This window comes from Dendropsophus ebraccatus, chromosome 11, assembly GCF_027789765.1.
Source record: "Dendropsophus ebraccatus isolate aDenEbr1 chromosome 11, aDenEbr1.pat, whole genome shotgun sequence".
NCBI classification, from domain to species: Eukaryota; Metazoa; Chordata; class Amphibia; order Anura; family Hylidae; genus Dendropsophus; species Dendropsophus ebraccatus.
The window spans coordinates 17,527,318-17,551,290 of record NC_091464.1 but is presented as its reverse complement, the minus strand read 5'-3'; the positions used below and the strand labels follow the sequence as shown (position 1 = coordinate 17,551,290).

The 23,973-nt window shown below is 48.4% G+C and overlaps 1 long non-coding RNA gene across 1 annotated transcript; it reads right to left on the bottom strand.

The window, feature by feature from the left end:
• Positions 1 to 4,293: 4,293 nt before the first annotated feature.
• LOC138767845 (uncharacterized) lies at positions 4,294 to 23,506 on the bottom strand. Its single transcript, XR_011358859.1, has 3 exons — positions 23,370 to 23,506; positions 22,273 to 22,353; positions 4,294 to 4,521 (listed from the first exon to the last, which is right to left on the bottom strand). It is a non-coding gene; the product is annotated as an uncharacterized lncRNA (long non-coding RNA).
• Positions 23,507 to 23,973: the final 467 nt, after the last annotated feature.

Here is a 23,973-nt window from a genome sequence, read left to right as displayed (position 1 = left end):
TACAGGGAAACAACACGGCTTATATATAGAGAAGGGCAAAACAACATGTCTCATATATACAGAGGGGCAACAACATGACTATTATATATGAGAACCATGTTGTTTCCCTGTATGTATACTGTATAATACAATATACAGGGAAACAACATGGTTCATATATAGAGAAGGGCAAAACAACATGTCTCATATATACAGAGGGGCAACAACATGACTATTATATATGAACCATGTTGTTTTGCCCTTCTCCTTATATGAACCATGTTGTTTCCCTGTATATTGTATTATACAGTATACATATAGGGAGACAACAATGGAGTGATAGGTGAAGGATAAGTATATAATACACTGCTGTATACACTGAATGGAGATATATATACACTCAGGAGGAGGATAAGTATATAATACACTGCTGTATACACTGAATGGAGATATATATACACACTCAGGAGGAGGATAAGTATATAATACATTGCTGTATACACTGAATGGAGATATATATACACACTCAGGAGGAGGATAAGTATATAATACATTGCTGTATACACTGAATGGAGATATATATACACACTCAGGAGGAGGATAAGTATATAATACACTGCTGTATACACTGAATGGAGATATATATACACACTCAGGAGGAGGATAAGTATATAATACACTGTTGTATACACTGAATGGAGATATATATACACACTCAGGAGGAGGATAAGTATATAATACACTGCTGTATACACTGAATGGAGATATATATACACACTCAGGAGGAGGATAAGTATATAATACACTGCTGTATACACTGAATGGAGATATATATACACACTCAGGAGGAGGATAAGTATATAATACACTGCTGTATACACTGAATGGAGATATATATACACACTCAGGAGGAGAATAAGTATATAATACACTGCTGTATACACTGAATGGAGATATATATACACACTCAGGAGGAGGATAAGTATATAATACATTGCTGTATACACTGAATGGAAATATATATACACACTCAGGAGGAGGATAAGTATATAATACACTGCTGTATACACTGAATGGAGATATATATACACACTCAGGAGGAGGATAAGTATATAATACACTGCTGTATACACTGAATGGAGATATATATACACACTCAGGAGGAGGATAAGTATATAATACACTGCTGTATACACTGAATGGAGATATATATACACACTCAGGAGGAGGATAAGCAGGGGCGGTCTTGACATTTCTGGGGCCCCAAGCGAAGTTATGTCTGGGCCCCCCCCCCTCGACACGCATTTCAAAACAATAGACCGCTGTGTGTTACCCCCAGTAGTATATACCCCTTTTGCACTACCGCCAGTAATATATACTCTTTGTGTGCTGCCCCCAATAGTATATACCCCTTGTGTCCTGCCCCCAGTAGTATATACCCTTTGTTTGCTTCGCCCAGTAGTATATAGACCCCTGTGTGTTCCCCCAGTTATATATAGCCCCCCCCGTGTGCTCCCCCAGAAGTATATAGACCTCCTGTGTGCTGCCCCAGTTGTATATAGACCCCCTGTGTGCTGCCCCCAGTTGTATATACCCCCTGTGTGCTCCCCCACTAGTATATAGGCCCCCTGTGTGCTCCCTCAGGGGTATTTAGCCCCCCTGTGTGCTCCCCCACTTGGATATAGACCTTCTGTGTGCTCCCCCACTTGGATATAGACCCCTGTGTTCTCCAGTAGTATATAAACCCCCTGTGTGGTTCCCCCAGTAGTATATAGACCCCCTGTGTGCCCCACCAGTATTATATAGACCCCTTGTGTGCTGCCCCAGTAGTATACAGACCCCTGTGTGCTCCCCCAGTTATATATAGACCACCTGTGTGCCTCACAAGTAGTATATAGACCCCCTGTATGTTCCCCCAGTAGTATATAGACCCCCTGTGTGCACCACCAGTAGTATATAGCCCCCCTGTGTGCTCCCCCAGTAGTATATAGCCCCCCTGTGTGCTCCCCCACTTGGATATAGACCTCCTGTGTGCTCTCCAAGTTGTATATAGACCCCATTCTGCTGCCCCAAGTAGTATATAGACCCCCTGTGTGCTGCCCCCAGTAGTATATAGACCCCTCTGTGAAGCCCCAGTAGTGTATAGCCCCCCTGTGTGTTCCCCCTGTTATGTAGCCCCCCTGTGTGCTCCCCCATTTATATAGACCCCCGATGTGCGCTCCCCCAGTTAAACAGACCCCTGTGTGCTCCCCCTCCCATATAGTATATAACACAATAAAACAACCACTTATACTCACCTGGGTCCGGGCGTCTCCTCTTCTCTTCACTCTTGTGGCCGCAGGAAGGGTTTTCCCTGCGATCATAAGAGGCCGCACTCCCCTTGTCCTGGCGCCGATGCCCCAGTGATGTCACTGGAGCGCCGGCACCACAAGGACAAAGCTGCCACTTGTGACCGCAGGGAAAACCCTTCCTGCGGCCACAAGAGTGACTGACAGGAAAGGAGCCAATGTCTCCCGCCCTGCCAGTGCTGCTGCATGTAACTATGAGCGCTCATTACGAGTGCTCATAGTTACAGTTCAGATGGCAGCAGCGAGCGGGGCAGCGGCCCTGTCCAGCGGTCTTGAGCACAAGAGCGGGGCGTGGGGGCCCCCCTGGATGTTGGGGGCCCCAAGCGATCGCTTGGGGTGCTTGGTGCCAAAGACCGCCACTGAGGATAAGTATATAATACATTGCTGTATACACTGAATGGAGATATATATACACTCAGAGGAGTTACACCCCCGATCCCTCCCCCTCCCTGTTTACCAGTTCACCCACGGCCCTGTCTGCATCCCTGCAGAGAGCACTCCCATGATTAACCCCTTCCCTGCCAGCTAGCCTCCCCCCTCTGGTATCAGCACATACTCACTCAGGCTTTGTGCTTCGGGCCTCCAGCTTCTCCTTCCTCTCAGGGCTCTGCTGGTGACGTCACTCTCCTGCTCCGCACGGGAATGCAGGGGGTGAGAGAGACCTCTAGTGACCGGAAGCAGAATGCAGCTTCTGGCCACAAGAGCGAGCTGTGCACAGCCCCTATCTACCAGCGCTGATCAGGAGCACTCCCAGTTAAAGGGCCAGGGAATATGACACAGGGCAGGGGCCCCCTAGGACGCATGGGCCCCCGGGCAGCCGCCTACCATGCCCAATGGTTAAGACGGCCCTGATGGTGACTGATTAGGAAGAATATTGGTCTCTATATAGTGGATTTTATTCAGTCACAGTATAGTGGTATTATCCAATCAGTGTATGGTGAGGGTAGTGGTCATGGTATGACAGTATTATTTGTCCTGTATATGTGGTATTATTACTAATATTTTGTTTATATAGTGAACTTTATTCAATGGCTGTATAGAGCACAGGTGTTAAACTGCGGCCCTCCATCCCAGCTGTTACAACACTACAGTTACCATCATGCCTAAACAGCTAAAGCTTTGTCTGTCCAAGCTTGATGGGAATTGTAGTCTTGAAACAGCTGATGCTGGGAGTTTGACACCCCTGGTATAGTGGTATTGGTCATTATGTTGTCATAATGGTAATAGTCATAGTGTTGAAGTATTGTTCGTATAATTGTCTTAAGTTAACATTATGTGTGTGTGTGTGTATATATATATATATATATATATATATATATATATATATATATATATATATATATATATATATAATGTGTATATATAATACATCCTAAAATTTGCTGTAGCATTGCATGGTGTATGTACCCCATGCTCGGCCCATCAGGTATGGTGTAGTCCTCATGCTGTCCAATAGATATTAGACAGATAGATATGTGATAAAGATATAGATGGATAATAAAGTTATAGATAGGTACATAGATAGATGATAAAGTTATAAATAGGTGTGACATTTCAGAATATTTAACATGATCTATTTTCAAGCAGTGGTCTGAAACATGTCTGATGGGTAAATAAATTCACTACTTTATTTTTTCAGTACATTTTGGAGTGTTGCAGCTTTTTTTGTTTTCTAGGCAGCTACTGTATGTTTTTCCATTCCTGGATAACCCCTTTAATTTTTACACAGTTATATATGTGAACTGTAGAAAGTCTTTTACACTGTTCTCAATCCCTATTTATTATAAGTAATATAGCAGAATATACCCTTTATTATTATTATTTGGAAAGCATTGTGGTCTGTGGTGGTTCCCTATAGGTAACAATTGGTTGGGAGCCTACTGAGACTTACTCGCCCCCCTTAGGCTGAACTCCTAGCTACGCCCCTGCCTGGAATATATTGATCTTACATAAAAAAGACAGACCATTATATCAGGTAAATATGCTTTATTTTATATATGGCACAACTAATAATAATTGTTCTCCTTAGAGATAAAACATTGTGCTTTTTTAAATACCAACAAGACCTTTTACAGTGTGCAGTACACCGCCAACTAAACCTCTCTTTTCTTCATTTTCTTCCTCTTCCTCCTCTTCCTCTTCTTCCTCTTCTTCCTCTTCCTCCTCACTTTCATTTTCCTCTTCCTCTCTTCTCCTGTGTTAAAAGGCAATATATATATATATGTTTAATGAAACATTACGGTAATGGTTTCTACATTATCAATAAAACTAGAGATGAGCGAACCTGGAGCATGGTCGAGTCGATCCGAACCCGATCTTTCGGCATTTGATTAGCAGTGGCTGCTGAAGTTGGATAAAGCCCTAAGGCTATGTGGAAACCATGGATATAGTCATTGGCTGTATCCATATTTTCCAGACAACCTTAGAGCTTTATCCAAGTTCAGCAGTCACCACATTTATTAAAATGCCGATCGTTCGGGTTCGGATAGACTCGAACCCGAATCAGGTTCGCTCATCTCTAAATAAAACCAATTTGTTTTCTATTCACTTGAAAAAAAACAAAACAAACAAAAAAAAAAACAAGAAGAGTTGTCCACGATTAAATAGTGTATAAACATTGTGCTATTTTTTGGATATAATTTTGAACGATTCCTTTAGGCTTTGTTCACACTGCCAGAAAATCCTGGAAAAATGCTAATAAAAACTCCATGGCATGTTTTATTGTTTTTTTTAAACGCCAGCGGCCAGATATTAGTTGAAGGTTAATGAACGTTTATGATCTGCCTTGCACACATGGCCTTTTTTCAGGGTGGCATTTTTCTCTCCTCTCTGGTGGTATTGAGGCTCTTTGGTAGTTTTTACAAACCACAGCATGCTAAGGGTTCGGCTTTTTTTTGCTAAATTGTGGCCTTTTTCTGACCGTAGACTTCAGTGGAATTTTTCTGGTTGTCTCAAATACGGCATTGCTGTGCGTACGGTCTTCTTTTCTGGTGTTTTTTCACTTTTTGTGCTCCAGCCACTAGGTCATGTGATAGCAGAGGGAAAAAAGCACACAAAAACGCCTAAACCACAAAAAGTGCGTTGGCAGTTTTTCTGCCAGTTTCTTTTTTTTTTGGGCCGGAATAGCTCCAGACAAAAAGTGTGTTAGGGCACCTCAAGGCTGTGTTCATGTATGGCATTTTGACACATTTTTACAGCGATTCTCCCACTATTTTCCCTTTAATTGCGCAATTGCGGTGAAATAGGATAAAAATTGTGCCAGAAACACAACGAAATGGAGTGTGAACTCATCTCAGCTCATCCATAGCAATCAATCAGACTTAAAGTAAACACGTCACCTGGAAACTGAGTACCAGAGTTCTGACAGTGTTACATAGTCCATATTTACACATAAAAAATACCACATGTAAACTCAATAGTATGAAAAAGGTCGGATCACTAGAACAGGCAGGGAGAGAACAGCGCAGCTGAGACTTACGTTGAAGTCTGTTTCGGTCACATGTCACAGAGGAAGGAGAGAAGACATTTAGCGCACACTTCTCCCTACTCGTTCTAGTGACTATCTGCTAACGTGCCATTCCCACAGGTCAGCATAGACAGTATAGACTCATTACAGCCAAAGTGCTCAAAACGCTGACAGCAGGACAGAGTGGGCATATACAGTGGTCCCCCAACATACGATATTAATTGGTTCCAGGACGACCATTCTATGTTGAAATCATTGTATGTTGAGACCAAAACTCTGGTGCCCAGAGAAGCAACTCATTGTGGCACAGGTAAAGAGCAGGGCAGGATATGTACTGTAAAGATTGACTACTAGAAAGCCAATCACTGTCTGCTCTTCACTATTACTGGGGCTTTACCAGTAAAATGGCCACATTCATTGGTCGATCATCTGGTCATTCACATGTGCCGCAGATCCTGACAGTCTGTAGCATTGTATGATGAGTCTGGTCTAAAGTTACGATGGTCCACAAAAGAACATTGTATGTTGAAAATATTGTATCTTGAGGCCATTGTAAGTTGAGGGATCAGTGTATATATACCCAATAGGCACATTACATATATACACCTACACACAATAGGCACATTACATATATATGCAGTGTCCCAGAACATGCAGACTACTACTCCTATTATGGCCATTTCTGTTTCTGTGTCCATGCCTGTTCTGGTAAGTGTTTGCACTGCAACTGCTGCTCGTTTTCCCCTAGTATTCTCTAGTAATGTGCATTCTCATGTGTATTCTCATGTATTCCTGTGTATTATTGCATTGTACAGTGGTATGCAAGGCTGTTGATCACGTGACCTGTGGCCATGGTTCCTCCGGTGGCCGACTAGCTCTGGCCAGGAGCAACCATGTGACCTCCCACTTCCTGCTGACAAGTCAGTTCAGCCCCTGCTTTCAAGCAAGGAGGTTGTGTTGTTCTGTCCTCTCCCTCAGAAGAGTGACTGAGTCTGCTGCTGTATTCAAGTCTTCGGCTGTATCTGCCTGCTCAAGTGACCGGATTCTTCTCTCTCATCTGGGTGTCATTCCGTTATCTCTCCTCATCACTGCAAGGATTCACAGCAAGTATTATTCTCAAGCTAATCCACCCAGCAACGCTATTCCTCTCATACTCCTACTCCCATCCTCCGGCACGTATTCTCACAGCCTATGCAGCACCACTCCTGCCTTATTTGTCAAAGCCTGCTATATACCCGGTTGCATCCGGACAGAACTGTTGCTACTAGTTACCTCATCTATAATAAAACCGCTGTTACTGAACCCTGGCATTGGTGTCCACTAACTGGTGCCCTGACTAGGTGCAGCGAAGAATCGCATGCCCATCATCACCCGCTGATTCCACAGACCGGCCCTACAGCTGTGCTGCCCTCAGGCCTATACCGTGACAAGTATAACCCCTGCAGCTGCCCCGGTCATTGCCCGCTCATAACACCAGCACTGCGGAAGTGGCCCCCAGGGGCCAGGGCATCGCATATACACCTACACACAATAGGCACATTACATAGTTATATAAACATACACACACACACAATAGGCACATTACATATATACACCTACACACAATAGGCACATTACATAGTTATATAAACACACACACACAATAGGCACATTACATAGACACACATACACACACACAATAGGCACATTACATAGATACACTGTACACGCAACATACACATTCACACTTTACACGGATACACACATGCACATTCAATATATACATCAACAGTACACACAGATATACACATTAAACACACCACACACACACCTCTATCTATCTATCTATCTATACACAAAAATAGGCACACTACATAGAAAAGATACAGTTATACGCATATACAAACACACACATAGGTACATTGCATAGATATACACATGCACATATATTTACACATACAAATAGGCACACTACATACAGTAGATACACACATTTACATAAATACATACATACATACTGTGGACATGTCACTGGAGATGTGTTTGAGGGGGTGTACATCTCACCTAGGCTGATGCGTAGTGTGAGGTGGTAAGTCCAGGAGGGATCTGTTGCTCAGCAGTGCTATGCTGCTGAGTTATTATTTATTTTTACCGGGCCTGGATTTACTGGAATGGTGGATAGGTTGGTAGTGGGATCTGCCATTCCCTCCCCCTCGATCCAGTATGGGTTTTGGGATCAGGTGAGCTCTGATCCCAATCAGCCTGAGAAGGCAAAAGGTGGGCTCAGTGTGCAGGGGAGTCTCTCAGACAGGAGTGAACAGCCTGTATGGTGTGTTCGCTGGGAGCTGGGGCTTATGCACACCCTGCAATATTACCTGCCAAGTGAAGTGACAGAGAGGTAACCTGTTGTATTAGTAAGAGCCCAGACGGGCAGGACTTTTTGTTTTGTTTATTCTCACTGCACGGTGTTGCTGTATTTACGTTGCTGGACCATTTATGCTACAAATAAACACCAAAGCTGTTTTTAAAGTCCAAGTTTGCTGCCTGAACTGTGTCCTAACACACCATCCCCCGGGAAGATCCCTACAATTGGTGCTGCGGAGCGGGCAAAACGGTTGCTAGGGGCAACGGTGTGCATCGACTTGGCTACAGCTGCTTATGTCCTGGGTGAAGGCTGCGGCTTCACTCCAAAAACAGACAAGCAACATGGAGGAGATGATGAAGCAGTTAATGCAAGTGAGTCTGCAACAACAACAGGCTCAGGCAGCCGCTAAACAGGATCAGGAGGCCGCTAACCTGCGCCATGAACAGGCATTGGCTGCACACCAGCAGGCTAATAGGCTGCAACAACAGGCTCTAACAGACGCTAACCTGCGCCACGAACAGGCTCTGACAGATGCTAATATGCGCCACGAACAAGCGATGGCCCAACAACAGAGACTTATTGAGCACCTGATAGCAAAGCAAGAGGCGTCTGCAGGTGCTAATCCCCAGCTGGTCGCAGCAGCCGCGCCAGAGACTTTGTCTGTGAGAAGAGCCGTGCAGCGTGCGCTGCAAAAGATGACTGCTGATGACGATGTTGAGGCCTATTTAACTGTCTTTGAGCGTGTGGCTGAGCGAGAAAAGCTACCCTCCACTGAGTGGGCAGAAGTGATTGCGCCTTATTTAACAGGCGAACCTCAAAAGGCCTATTATGACCTCAGTGAGCAAGAGGTCAAGGACTATCCTCGGCTAAAAGCAGAGGTACTCGCCCGACTAGGAGTTACTGCTGCTGTCCGTGCCCGGAGGGTCCGCAACTGGAGCTACAGTCTGGACAAGTCAGCGAGGTCCCAGATGTACGACCTGATCCATTTGGCAAGAAAGTGGTTGGAGCCAGACACCTCTACTCCTGCCCAGATCCTAGAGAGGGTCGTGATGGATCGCTACCTCCGTGCCCTTCCTGCTGATCTACAACGCTGGGTGGGACAAGGCGACCCTAGGAGTGCCGACGAACTCGTCAGCCTTGTGGAGAGGTTCCAGGCGACCGAGGACTACCTCTGTGATGTTCCTGCAGCACCGTCACCTCCCCGGAGTGCCAGACCTGTGCCTTCAGCTGGTAAGAGACTTCCATCTATTGGGGGAGTGTGGAGGGGTGCTGATAGAGGGAAGAGCGCTCAGGAGGTGTCTCAGGGGCAAAAGACTGGTGGTGGTCCCCGGTGGCTAAGTGGCCCTAAAAAGGACTCCCTGCCAAGGAGACCAGGCCCTATCCAGTGCTGGAGATGCCATGAGACGGGACATATGTCTGCCCATTGCCCTCTTACCACTGAGCCCATGGAGTGTGACGCTAGCCGGCGTCAGTCGCTATTTGCGGAGCCGTCTTTTGTTGCAGTCACTGGACTAGAGACTGAACCACAAGTCTGCAACATTACTGTAAATGACTTCCCTGTTAAGGCGTTGTTGGACTCAGGAAGCCTTGTCACCTTGGTGCATGCCAGCTTGGTGGCCGGGGACTTTGTGCCAAAAAGACATATGAGTGTGGTGTGCATACATGGCGATACAAAGGTTTACCCTATAGTACTGGCTAATGTCGGGACTGAACTAGGCGCTGTACAATATGAAGTGGGTGTGGTTAAAAACCTTATGCATAATGTGATATTGGGGCGTGATTTTCCTTTGTTCTGGGCTCTATGGGGAAAACAACAATCCCCTGAAAGGAGTGAGGAGACCCCTAAGTCTATTGCATTACCCACGGTAAATGATAAAAATGTACAGGATGAAAATGATGCTTTTCCTTTGCAGGTCCTGGCTGGTGAGGAAGAGGCTCCTCCCACTGCGCAGAATGTTTCCAGACTTAGAGGTGTCTAGGGATAATTTTGGTACTGCACAATTACAGGACCCCACTCTCAAAAATGCTAGAGAGCAGGTCACTGTTATGAATGGGGTACCTCAGGAGCCAGAAGCTGAGAAAAAATTTCCACATTTTTCTATGACTAATGATCTCTACTATAGAGTCACTAGGATTAATGATGAGGTGGTGGAACAGCTTCTGGTGCCTAAGTCGTACCGGCGTCAGGTACTCGACATGGCCCATAGTCATGTCCTTGGGGGCCACTTGGGGACAGATAAAACACAGGAGAGAGTCCTCCAGAGGTTTTATTGGCCTGCGATTTATGCTGACATAAAAAAATACTGTGAGTCGTGCCCCACATGTCAGCTTAGCGCTCCAGTGTCGCATTTTCGCAGTCCTTTGGTCCCACTCCCCATCATAGAGGTACCTTTTGACCGGATCGCAATGGACTTGGTGGGCCCCATTGTAAAGTCGGCTAGGGGACACCAGTACATTCTAGTTGTGTTGGACTACGCGACCCGCTATCCTGAGGCTGTACCCCTAAGAAACACTACCTCTAAAACAATTGCACGGGAATTGTTTTATATGTTTTCCAGGGTGGGGATCCCCAAGGAAATCTTGACCGACCAAGGTACCCCATTTGTGTCAAAGGTAATGAAAGAGCTATGCAAACTGTTTAAAATCTCACACCTACGAACCTCTGTATATCACCCACAGACAGACGGGTTAGTGGAGAGGTGTAACGCCCGGAGTAGTGGATCCACTGGACCGGCACCAGCGATGGCACAAACCTCACCAGGGAGCGGAGTCTAAGGGGCCGCTGGTTTTCACCAGAGCCCGCCGCAAGGCGGGATGGACTTGCTGCGGCAGGCGACCCCCAGGTCGCTACCCCTGGCTTGGTTGCTGGTGTCGGCAGGCGAGGCGTGGCAGGAGATGGCACAGGCAATAGTCTGCAGATGAGAGAGCACGTGACTGGCTGGACACAGGAACAGGAGGAGTGACAGGGGAACAGGAACCAGGAACAGGGACAAGGGACCAGGTAACGGACAGGACTCAGGAACAGGGACTAGGGACCAGGTAACGGACAGGACACAGGAACAACAGGGAGCTGGGCCAAACGCTATGGGAAGCATGTAGAGGCTCCAACACAGGGGACAGGGCATGCTGGGATTTATAGGGGAGTGATTGGTGCAACTACCAATTAGGAGCGCACTGCCCCTTTAAATCTGAGACAGCCGGCGCGCGCGCGCCCTAGGAGGCGGGGACGCGCGCGCCGGCCGGCACAGCGAGAGACAGGAGCGTGGAGAGGTGAGGCGCCCCCCGGGGCCGAACGTGTAGCAGCGCCGGGTCCCTGCACCGGGACCCCGGCAGCTGCATAAGATGGGGGGAGGTCGCGGCGGCGGCCCGGAGCATGGGACGCCGCCGCGGCCGTGACAGTACCCCCCCCCCCTTTGGCCTCCCCCTCTTTCTAACCTGCAGGAACCTTTTGATGAGATCTTGGTCCAGGATGTTAGCCTCGGGTTCCCAGGACCTCTCCTCAGGACCAAATCCTTTCCAGTCCACCAGGAAGAACCTTTTACCTCTGACAGTCTTCATAGCCAGAATGTCCTTAACAGCGTAGACGTCGTCAGAGACGGCTTGAGGAGCAGAGAACGAAGACCTATCGGAGAACCGGTTCAGGACCACTGGTTTTAAGAGGGAAACATGGAAGGAGTTCGGAATCCGCATAGTGGGGGGTAGGCGGAGTTTGTAGGTGACAGGGTTGATGCGTCTTAGCACCGAGAAAGGACCGAGGAATCGAGGGCCCAACTTGTAGCTGGGGATCTTGAGTCGGACATATTTGGCCGAGAGCCAGACTTTGTCACCTGGGAGAAAATTCGTGGCAGGTCTCCTCTTCTTATCAGCCTGGTCCTTCATGCGTTCCGAGGCTTTGAGTAAGGACTGTCGAGTTTGTTCCCAGATCGATTGTAGGTCAGATAACAACTCCTCCACGGCTGGGACTTCAGAGGATGGAGAGAGAGGCAGAGGAGGACGAGGATGATGCCCGTAGACCACATAGAAAGGGGACTTGCCTGTGGAAGTCGAGTCCAAGTGGTTATAAGAGAATTCTGCCCATGGGAGTAGATCGGACCAGTTGTCTTGGCGGCTTGAAACAAAATGGCGTAGGTAGTTGCCCAGAATCTGATTGACTCTCTCCACTTGCCCGTTGGTTTGAGGATGATAGGCCGATGAGAAGTCCAGCTTCACTTGGAGTTGCGAGCATAGGGCACGCCAAAATTTAGAGACAAATTGAGAGCCTCGGTCGGACACAATGTGAAGAGGAAGTCCATGCAGGCGAAAGATGTGTCGGAAGAACAACTGAGCCAGATGAGGAGCAGAGGGCAGACCAGGAAGGGCCACGAAGTGAGCCATTTTAGAAAAGCGGTCCGTCACCACCCAAATAACTGTATTGCCCGCAGATGGAGGTAGGTCAGTGATGAAATCCATCCCAATGTGGTGCCAGGGATGATCCGGGACTGGCAAGGGCAATAGTAGGCCGGCAGGTCTTAGACGGGGAGATTTATTCCTGGCACAGACTGCACAGGAAGCCACAAAATCCTTGACATCCTGGAGGAGATTGGGCCACCAGTAATGACGGGAGATCAATTGCCCGGTCTTTTGGGCTCCTGGATGCCCGGCTACCAAAGAGGAATGCCCCCACTTCAAGATGCGTTTACGGAGTGCGGGACGCACATAAGTCTTCCCGGGAGGCAGTCTCTGCAGAGCAGAAGTGGCAACTGGTACTAGGCGGTCGGGAGGTATTATGTGACGAGGAGATTCCTCTTGCCCCATGACATCGGATGCTCGGGATAATGCGTCGGCCTTTAGATTCTTCTCGGCTGGACGGAAGTGGATGGTATAGTTGAACCGAGAGAAGAAGAGGGACCACCGAGCCTGCCTGGGATTGAGGCGTTGAGCCGATTGGAGGTAGAGGAGGTTCTTGTGGTCCGTGTAGATGTTAACCGGGTGTTTAGCCCCCTCTAATAGATGACGCCACTCCTCCAGTGCCAACTTAATGGCCAGGAGTTCACGGTCCCCAATGGTATAGTTCCTCTCGGCAGGGGAGAAAGTCTTAGAGAAGAACCCACAGGTTCTGGTCTTGCCTGATGTGTCCCTTTGCGAGAGAACGGCTCCTGCGCCCACAGAAGAAGCATCGACCTCGAGAGAAAACGGCCTGGAGACATCCGGGCGGACTAGGGCAGGAGCGGAGGCAAAGGCAGACTTGAGGCTATTGAAGGCTTGTTCGGCCTCTGGAGGCCAACGTCTGGGGTCCGCCTTCTTTTTAGTGAGAGCCACAATGGGTGCGACCAGGGTAGAGAAGTGAGGGATGAATTGCCGGTAATAGTTGGCGAAGCCCAGGAAACGTTGGATAGCTCTAAGTCCCACAGGGCGTGGCCATTGAAGGACAGCTGCGAGCTTGGCTGGATCCATTTGTAGGCCCTGATCGGAGACGATATAGCCAAGAAATGGAAGACTGCGCTGATGGAAAACGCACTTCTCAAGCTTGGCGTATAGATGATTGGCCCGTAGTCTTCGTAGAACCTGACGCACCTGTGCCACATGAGTCTGCTGGTCCGGGGAGAAGACCAAAATGTCGTCCAAATAAACAATGACGCAGACATAGAGGAGGTCTCGGAAGATATCGTTCACGAATTCCTGGAAGACCGCTGGGGCATTGCATAGGCCGAATGGCATGACCAGATATTCGTAGTGCCCATCCCTGGTGTTGAAAGCGGTCTTCCATTCGTCTCCCTTACGAATTCGGACCAAGTTATACGCTCCCCTGAGATCCAGCTTGGAGAAGATCTTTGCTCCACGAAGACGGTCGAATAGTTCCGGAATAAGCGGAAGAGGATAGCGGTTCTTAACGGTCACCTTATTTAAACCCCGATAGTCTATGCATGGGCGGAGGGAACCGTCCTTCTTCTGAACAAAGAAAAATCCGGCGCCAGCTGGAGACGTGGATTTGCGGATGAAGCCCTTTTGTAAGTTCTCCTGGATGTAGGAGGACATGGCTTCAGTCTCGGGCACAGAGAGAGGGTATACTCGACCACGTGGAGGAGAAGACCCAGGAAGGAGGTCTATAGGGCAATCATAGGCCCGATGGGGTGGTAGTGAGTCCGCCTCCTTGGCCGAGAAAACATCGACAAAGTCTTGGTAGTCCTCCGGTAGCCCGGATAGAGGCTTGACACAAGCAGGTGACCTTGTAGAGCACTTGGGTTGAGGAGATCTCAGACACCGGTTATGACAGTCCTGACCCCAGCTGAGAACCTCCCCAGTTCTCCAGTCCAGCTTAGGGGTATGGATTTGCAGCCAAGGAAGCCCCAGCAGGAGGTTGGAAGAGGAATGGCGCAAGACATAGAAGGAGATCTTCTCCTGATGTAAGGCTCCCACCTGGAGGACTAGGGGTGCCGTCTGGCTGTACACCACTTCGGTAAGAACCTCCCCCGTAACCGAAGAGATAGACCGGGGTTGGGCTAGCTGGATCACGGGTAGCCGCCATCTTTGGACCAACGAAGCAGAGATGAAACTGCCAGCAGAGCCAGAGTCGATGAGGGCAGTAGTCTGGAAAACTTGCCCAGAGGGTGTCTGGATGGAGACGGGCATAGTCAACCTTGGAGAGGTGGCATTCACACCTAGGGAGGCCTCTCCCACCGGACCTAGGTGCGGGCGTTTCCCGGACGCTGAGGGCGTTGGGGACATCTCTGTCGATAGTGATCCGCGCCACCGCAATAGAGGCAGAGATTCTGGTCCAGTCGACGGTTCCTCTCATCAGTCGTCAGGCGAACACGTTCCACCTGCATAGGAACCTCTGGAAGCGACTGGGACATAGGAGCAACAGGATTCTGGAACACCGGTGCCAGCCGAGGATGGCGACGGGGCAGACTCAGACGCCGTCCTTGCCGAACCTCCTCCTCTCTCTCGGAAAACCTGGTGTAGACTCTGGTAGCCAGTAGAATAAGATCGTTCAAGGAGGTAGGCAGATCCCGGGCAGCGAGCACATCCTTCACTTGGCTGGACAGGCCCTTTTTAAAGGTGGCAATCAGAGCGGCCTCATTCCAGTCTAGTTCCGCAGCCAGGGTGCGGAACTGGATGGCGTAATCACCAACGGAGGAAGTCCCTTGGGATAAATTGAGGAGAGCAGTCTCAGCCGAAGACGCACGGGCAGGTTCCTCAAAGACCGAGCGGAACTCGTCCAGGAAGATTCGAAAATTGGCAGCAACCGGATCATTACGGTCCCATAGTGGCGTGGCCCAGGCCAGAGCTCTTCCCTCCAATAGGCTGATAATGAAAGCCACTTTAGAGCGCTCGGTGGCAAACTGACTGCTTAAAAGTTCGATGTACATGGTGCATTGGGTCAGGAACCCTCTGCACAACTTGGGGTCACCTCTATATTTACTTGGGAGAGCCAGTCGTAGTTTTGAAGAGGCTGCCGGAGGTGATGACTGCTGAGCTGTGGTATGCTGTTGAACGGCTGCAGTCAGTTGTTGAATCAGCTGTGACTGTTGCTGAATCTGTTGAGCCTGTAGGGCGACCACTCGGGCTACCTCGCGGATATCAGGCACCTCGCCGGGATCCATGGTTGGAGCCTACTGTAACGCCCGGAGTAGTGGATCCACTGGACCGGCACCAGCGATGGCACAAACCTCACCAGGGAGCGGAGTCTAAGGGGCCGCTGGTTTTCACCAGAGCCCGCCGCAAGGCGGGATGGACTTGCTGCGGCAGGCGACCCCCAGGTCGCTACCCCTGGCTTGGTTGCTGGTGTCGGCAGGCGAGGCGTGGCAGGAGATGGCACAGGCAATAATCTGCAGATGAGAGAGCACGTGACTGGCTGGACACAGGAACAGGAGGAGTGACAGGGGAACAGGAACCAGGAACAGGGACAAGGGACCAGGTAACGGACAGGACTCAGGAACAGGGACTAGGGACCAGGTAACGGACAGGACACAGGAACAACAGGGAGCTGGGCCAAACGCTATGGGAAGCATGTAGAGGCTCCAACACAGGGGACAGGGCATGCTGGGATTTATAGGGGAGTGATTGGTGCAACTACCAATTAGGAGCGCACTGCCCCTTTAAATCTGAGACAGCCGGCGCGCGCGCGCCCGAGGAGGCGGGGACGCGCGCGCCGGCCGGCACAGCGAGAGACAGGAGCGTGGAGAGGTGAGGCGCCCCCCGGGGCCGAACGTGTAGCAGCGCCGGGTCCCTGCACCGGGACCCCGGCAGCTGCATAAGATGGGGGGAGGTCGCGGCGGCGGTCCGGAGCATGGGACGCCGCCGCGGCCGTGACAAGAGGTTTAATAAAACCCTGAAACATATGTTAAAGAAAGTAGTGGAAAAAGATGGTCGGGATTGGGATCACTTACTACCTTACCTGATGTTTTCTATTAGGGAAGTACCCCAAGCGTCCACAGGGTTCTCTCCCTTCGAATTAGTCTATGGTCGTCACCCTAGGGGTTTGTTGGATATAGCGAAAGAGACATGGGAAAGTGAGTCCACCCCATACAAGAGTGTTATAGAGCATGTAGCACAAATGCAGGACCGTATAGCCACTGTAATGCCCCTAGTAAGGGAACACCTCCAGAGGGCGCAAGAGGGCCAAAGCAGAATTTACAATCGTTCTGCAAGAATCAGGACATTTAGCCCAGGTGACCGGGTACTCATACTTGTTCCCACGGTAGAAAGCAAATTCTTAGCAAAGTGGCAGGGTCCCTATGAAATTGTAGAGAAGATCAGTGAGGTCAACTACAAGGTACACCAACCAGGTAGAAGGAAGCCTTTTCAAGTTTATCACATAAACTTGATCAAGCCCTGGAAAGACAGGGAATCCTTGGTGGCGACAAAGCCTGTTGGTCATCTGTCACCACCAATCCCTCCGGTCAGGATTGGTGATACTCTATCAGTGTCCCAGAAGCAGGAAGCTAAGGAGTTCCTGCAGAGAAATAAAGACAAGTTTTCTGACCTCCCAGGGCGTACGCATCTCATTAGTCATCATATTGAAACTGAGCCTAGAAGCAGAGTAAACCTTAAGCCCTATAGGATACCAGAAGCACGGAGGGAGGCGGTATCATCCGAGGTAAAACGTATGCTTGACCTAGGAGTCATTGAGGTGTCCCAGAGCGAGTGGTCCAGCCCGATTGTGTTAATCCCAAAGCCCAATGGAACTTGGAGGTTCTGTAATGATTTTAGAAAGTTAAATGAGATCTCCAAGTTCGATGCCTACCCCATGCCCAGGGTAGATGAGTTGATAGAAAGGATGGGTAATGCCAGGTACATAACTACCCTCGATCTCACTAAGGGCTACTGGCAGATCCCACTCACTCCTAAGGCTAGAGAGAAGACTGCATTCTCCACCCCTGATGGGCTCTTCCAATACGTAGTGATGCCATTCGGGTTACATGGAGCCCCTGCCACTTTTCAGAGGTTGATGGACTTGATTCTGCGACCACATCGTGATTACTCCGCTGCCTACCTCGATGATGTGGTCATTTTTAGCCCGGATTGGGAAAGTCACCTCTGTAAGGTCCAGGCGGTGTTAGATGCCATAAGTGATGCGGGGTTAACCATCAATGCAGAGAAGTGTGCACTAGCCTTAGAGGAGGCCAAATACTTGGGCTACATTATTGGGAGGGGGTTAGTGAAACCACAACTAAATAAAATTGAGGCAATACAGAATTGGCCTCAACCCCTCACAAAGAAACAGGTCAGAGCTTTCCTGGGTATTACGGGCTATTACCGTAGGTTTGTGCCGAATTTTGCTTCAGTTGCAGCCTCACTAACTGACCTGACAAAGGGTGCGAAGTCCGCAATGGTGACATGGACTCCAGAGGCCGAGGAGGCTTTTCAAAGCCTTAAGTCTGCCTTGTGCCGACAACCGGTGCTAGTTACCCCTGACTTTGGGCGAGAGTTTCTAGTACAGACAGATGCCTCCAACACAGGGTTAGGTGCCGTCCTCTCACAGGTCGTGAATGGCGAGGAGCACCCGGTGATGTACTTAAGTAGGAAGCTATCCCCGGCCGAGAGAAAAACTATGCCATAGTTGAGCGAGAATGTCTGGCAGTGAAGTGGGCCCTCGAATCCCTGAAGTACTACTTGCTAGGCAGGAGATTCAAGTTAGTGACAGACCATGCCCCCTTAACATGGATGAAGCTTAACAAAGAAAAAAACGCAAGGGTGACTAGATGGTTTCTGTCCCTACAAAACTTCAATTTCACTGTAGAACACCGGCCAGGGAAATTACAGGCGAATGCTGACGCCCTATCAAGGGTACACTGCCTGTGGGGACAAAACGCTCAGCCCTCCGGTCTGAAGAAGAGGGGGGGGATATGTGGACATGTCACTGGAGATGTGTTTGAGGGGGTGTACATCTCACCTAGGCTGATGCGTAGTGTGAGGTGGTAAGTCCAGGAGGGATCTGTTGCTCAGCAGTGCTATGCTGCTGAGTTATTATTTATTTTTACCGGGCCTGGATTTACTGGAATGGTGGATAGGTTGGTAGTGGGATCTGCCATTCCCTCCCCCTCGATCCAGTATGGGTTTTGGGATCAGGTGAGCTCTGATCCCAATCAGCCTGAGAAGGCAAAAGGTGAGCTCAGTGTGCAGGGGAGTCTCTCAGACAGGAGTGAACAGCCTGTATGGTGTGTTCGCTGGGAGCTGGGGCTTATGCACACCCTGCAATATTACCTGCCAAGTGAAGTGACAGAGAGGTAACCTGTTGTATTAGTAAGAGCCCAGACGGGCAGGAATTTTTGTTTTGTTTATTCTCACTGCACGGTGTTGCTGTATTTACGTTGCTGGACCGTTTATGCTACAAATAAACACCAAAGCTGTTTTTAAAGTCCAAGTTTGCTGCCTGAACTGTGTCCTAACACACCATCCCCCGGGAAGATCCCTACAATACATACAAATGGGCACACTTCATACGTTAGATACACACATATGGACATACATACATACACACACAAATAGGCACACTACATACAGTAGTTACACGCACACACACACGCACACACACACTCTCATTTTTTATGTAGGGACGCTTCAGGGTTGCTCAGGTTGTTTGCAGTACCTCCTCCAGCTGGCAGAGGGGAGCAAGAAACAGCCTAAGCTCAAAGTGAGGAGATGGGACCCTGGGTAGTGGGGAGGGGGCCCTGCGTCTCTACACCTTCCTGTCTGTCATAATTACTGTCTCTATATACTGTATAAGCTGTGGTTTTCCAGCTAACCATATAGAGGCTGTTACTGGAATGACAGGCAGCAGTATACTGAGTGGCCGGGCACCAGAACTTCTTAACTGGGAGGCCTGCCCTGCCTGGCTCCCTGATGCCCTGAGCACCGTAGCATTTGCTATGGCTGCTACAGTGGTAGTCATGCCCTTGCACTGTCCCTCAAAGGGTGTCCACTGCTCCTTTCTAGCAAGTACAGGTCGGTACTGTGTCTATGTATATGCTCAGATACTTAAAGGACAACTCCCACGAAATTTTTTTTTAGCTTATTTAACACACATTACAAAGTTATATAACTTTGTAATGTGGTTAAATACCCGGTCTGGCCCCCTTCCCCCACTTTCGGACCCCCGACCCCCCCGCCCGGAAGTTAAAGAATATATACATTACCTATTACGATCGTCACGGTCCTCTTCTCCCGGGCGGCATCTGGTGACGACGACGTCAGAGCCGGGGGGGCGGTCCGGGTTTTCTTCCTCCTCGGCGCACATGCGCACCAGCAGCCTTTTCATTGGCTGGAGCGCATCACATGGCTTCCAGCTTCGTCAGCCCTGATTGGCTGAGGTTGCTGAAAGCCATGTGATGCGCTCCAGCAAATGAAAAGGCTGCCGGTGCGCAAGCGCACTGGCAGCCTTTTCCATCCCCAGGACCCGGAAATCAGAGACATCGCTGGACGGCGGACGGCGGTGACGGTGAGGCGGACGGCGGGCGAATGGAGTGGCGATCGTCACCGGAGGGATGGTGAGTATGGTGTCTGTGTTTTTTTTGGGGGGGGGGGGGGGGTCCCGCGGGAGTTGTCCTTTAAAACTGTAGAATGCTGCTGCCACCACTTGGTGTCACTGTTCCTTAGAACACTATTGAGGTTCAGCTGCAGGGGAAGTAACGTATGGGTTAAAGGGGTTGTCCAACGAAAATCTTTTTCTTTCATATCAACTAGTGTCAGAAAGTTATATAGACTTGTAATTTACTTCTATTAAAAATCTCAAGTATTCCCATACTTATTAGCTGCTGTATGTCCTGCAGGAAATGTTTTATTTTCAGTCTGACACAGTGCTCTCTGCTGAGACAGGAACTATCCAGAGAAGGAGAGATTTTCTGTGGGAATCCCTATAGAAATCCTCTCCTGTTCTGGATAGTTCCTGTCTCGGACAGTGATGTCAGCAGAGAGCACTGTGTAACCAGTGAGTTACTATACAAAAGAGATCCACAACTAGCCATGTCTGGCTAAAACCCCCTTAGCGAGGTGAAAGAGATAGCCCCTGTGTGTGGATGATCCCCTAACGGAGGTGTTTACAGGAGGTTTTGACAGTTAAGTCAAGTCAAGCCAGCAGTTAGCTAAGTGCAACTTTCAAGCCGCGACTCTGCTGCCAGCACTAACATACCTAAGGGGACACCCTGACGGCTAGCTTACCCCGGCCTGTGTTCCTGTGTGTAACTCTGTGTCCACAATATAGAAAAGGCGGACGTTCATCCCCGTAGACTCAGCTACTGTTTAACACCACTCCCAAGGTGCGCCCGCCTGCAGCAGTCATTCTCTATGGGCGTCGGACCCATCTCTGGTGAGTGCGCGCACAGCTTCCAACAGGGATTTCTCGGCAGCGGAACGGGGTCCGGGACTCCGAGGAAGGGGTAAGTACCTCTGATATACCTAACAGCGTCTATCTGCAACTAATCCTCAACAATCTATCCAAGTATATTCGCAAAGTCACCCCGTCCAAGGGATCCCAGTCAGCACAATGGTTATCTTCTGTACCGGTGGCATTTGTATGTGAAGACACTGCATAACTCGTATTGCACTACAAAGTAACTCAGCAACACCTGCACTACCTACATCTGTACTACGAAACCAAGAAGCCATGGCAGTGTATCCAGGGATCGGCTAAATACCACTGTTGGCCACTGTGACAAGTGCCTTGTTTGGTACTACAACACCTAGCCCAGCCACCTAAGATTGCTGCAATCTATCGGTACTGCAGCAGAAGGCTATGTTCACACTACGTAAAAGTACGGCCGTACTTTTTGCGGAGCGCAACATAACCTTACCTGATATGGGATCCCAGCCGGAGAGTATACACATCGTATATGCTCTGGCCGGGATCCCATGCGGGGCCGCAAATAACTGACATGTCAGTTTTCTGCGGCCGGAATTCAGTGAATTCCCGCCGCAGAAAGACCTGTCAGTTCACACAGTGAAGCTGTGCGCTATGGGAAGCTCTGCGGCCGGACGGATCATCTGGCCGGTACTTAAGTACCGGCCGCGATGATCCGGGCACAGACCGGCCGTTCTGTGACTCGGCCGGGGTCACGGAACGGACGGTCTGATACATTGTGTGAACATAGCCTAAATCAGCATTTGTTGAGCACATTGCAGTCATTGAAAGCTAAATGACAGGTAACATGTATATCCTTTCTCCAAGAATTATGAACGGCTATGTTTTAACAATGTCTTTTTTACATGAAAAATGTCCGTCTTTTGATGAAGACAGACTTTTTTTTAATGATCATGATCATTTAAAACATCCTTCTTTTTTCTTGTAAAAAAGCCGTTGTGGGAACATAGCCTTATGCTGTAAGCAATTTGGTACTGCATTTCCAAGGTTTACTTTAAAGTTTATCCATCATGCAGATGCAAGTGCAGCTGCCGGCAGAGGTTCAGGTTGCTGTGGAAATCTGCTAAGTGTCTGTGAGTTCTTTGTGCAAGCCCCATTCTTCTTATTAGGGCTTGTGCACTACAAAAAAAAATGTCCCAAAACAGCCAAACTTTAGGGCTTAAAACATGTTTTAAATGCATTTTCATATAATTGTTATTTGTTAGTGCAGCCCGGGCCACATCGTAATACACCCTCCCGGTCCAAACTACCTCTTTATTTCATTGTTTCAATAATAATATAGTAATACAGCACTTACTCTTTTTCACAGATGGAAAGGGAAACCAATCCGAGAAGTAGTACAAGCAAAAGGGATTTCTTCAAGAAAGCCATGACTGGTCTGTAAAAAAAAAAAATCTATATATATACATATTGATCATTCATAAATGTCACCTCTTGTTTCTCTTTAAAATCGGTGTAAAACATTTTGTTTATTAGTGTTGAGCATTGTTGTCATTGAGTCATTAGGTATTGATCATCCGGCAAAAGTCCTTGAGATTTGTATGCAAAGAGACCATGGACATACACGATAACAGGTTAACCCCTTAACAACACGGGGCATACATTTACATCCCCGCAGCCTGGGCCTTGGCGCAGGAGGAAGTAAATGTACGTCCCGCCGGGGTGCTGGGCTATGAAGCGAGCTGTCAGCAGCCAGGCCCTCACCCTCAATGGCGGGCTGCCATAGCGGCATCTAAGTGTAAGTGACAGAGCATCACCTGTCACTTAGGCTGGGTTCACTCTCTTGTTTCTGTTTTTTTTTTTTTTAAACGTACACAAAAACGTAGTCAAACTTATTTTTGTGTCCGTTTAAAAAAAATGGATCCGTTTTGATCTTTTTTTTTATAATGGAATTTAATGGAAAAACGGATCAAAATGGATCCACACACATGAATCCGTTTTTTCCATCCGTTTTTTGCAAAAAACGGCTGGAAAAAAAAAAAACGAATTGCAAAAACGTAGTATAAACCCAGCCTAACCGATTGCACGGCCTGACTGCCGGAGGTCCCTTACCTTCCTCCGTGTAGTCAGGATGGGTAAATCTTAGAAAGGCAGGAGGGGGTCATATACCACCTGTAGATCAGCTTATGCATTGCTTCAATATGATTGGCACAATGAGAGTATGTGTGGCTATAAGTATAAATACCAGACCATAGGACGTCCGTAAAGGACTTCTTAAGGTCCGTTTTATTATGAAATTGTTTACTAGAAAATATATTATTAGATCTTTACATTTTTCTATTATGTAGCATAACTGTACAGGATTTACTCCTTAATTTTTAAAAAATTGTGCTTAAATAAGATGCAATATACATAAACTACAGAAAACTATGAAGCAGTATTAGTAATACATACCGTGTGTTACAGAACGCGCTGAGTACAGGAGGAAGGATCACCACAGGAGGAAGGATCACCACAGAAGGAAGGATCACCACAGAAGGAAGGATCACCACAGAAGGAAGGATCACCACAGAATGGGTTGCTTTTTGCTATGCCCAAGCTGGTTAATATACCCGTAACTTAGGGGGTGGGGGTCATCACTTGACATTCTGTTTGTTGTTCTCATGCCCAGGTATTGTGGGTCCCATGATTTAGTATCTATCATGCAGTATATCACATTTTTGCAAATATTCTTCTGTATTGACATTCCCAGGAGAGATCAAGCCTCCCTGCTGCCCAAGGCAACTATACAGAGGTGTGTGTGTCTGTGTGCATATACTGATGGTCACATAGGCTATTATGTGAAACATGTTGAAATATACTATACACAGGCAATATCCCCCATATACAATGACCATATATTAGTAGATATCAGTGCTACACCTTCTCTGCAGATTATAGAAATGATGACAGTGACTTATAGCCAGTGTCCAGGTGACATCTTCTCTGATCACAGTCGCTCACTTTATCTTTTCCATCTGGCCCAAGCCATGGCTCTTCTCTGCAAGAATCTGCAAGA